Source organism: Merops nubicus, unplaced genomic scaffold (genome assembly GCF_000691845.1).
Source record: "Merops nubicus isolate BGI_N331 unplaced genomic scaffold, ASM69184v1 scaffold81, whole genome shotgun sequence".
Lineage (NCBI taxonomy): Eukaryota > Metazoa > Chordata > Aves > Coraciiformes > Meropidae > Merops > Merops nubicus.
Window position 1 is genome coordinate 1 of NW_008590019.1, and position 778 is coordinate 778.

The following is a 778-nucleotide window of genomic DNA, read 5'->3' on the forward strand; positions in this document are numbered from 1 at the left end:
TTCCTGAGCTGCCCGCCGTGGGCGGACGGTCGTGCCGCAGCCCGCACCCCAGCGCCAGCATCGTTCCCGTCCCTGTAAGATCAGGTTCAAAGCGCGCAGGGTCTGGAGGTGCTAACGACAAAGGTGGGCTCCCTTTTCCGTGCGAGGCTGAGGAATTTGGTGATCTGGGAGCTCGGGGTCTGCCTGCTGGCTGGGCTAAGCTATGATTTCATAGAAACGTTCACTGTAGTTTCAATCCCTGTGGGGTTGACTTGTACCTTCTCTGCTGGCTGTTCATGGAAACGGGTTCTGGCTCTTGTCCTGAGCAGCACCACCTCCATCTCACCCCAAAAGAGCCTGCTGTAAACGTGGGAGAGGAGGAACCCCCATAGCTATGATTTGGACTTGTGGTTGTCGAGGCTGTTGGTTGTTTGTGGAGCAATTTGGAGTTCACCACCATAGAGACACCCCCACCCAGGGACAGCCAGGTCTCTTTCTACACAGCTGCCCCAACCTGGTTGTGACTGCAGGAGCCAGGGGAGCGTGGGGGACAACTCGCAGTGCTGTTGCAGTGATTCTGCTACAGTTCACATTTCTTTCATGAAGGGTCCTGTGCAGCCTACTTGGCTTGTAGGCTTGCTCCCTTGGTCTACAGGGTTGCCAGCATCCCTGACCAGGCTGGGGCAGCTCTGCCAGACCCCTGGCCAGGGATAAGCCTGGTGCACTGTGTGCAGCATGGTCAGCATTGCCCAGGAGAGGCTGGCTCAGCCTGGCCATCAGTGGTTAAAGTGGTCAAGAG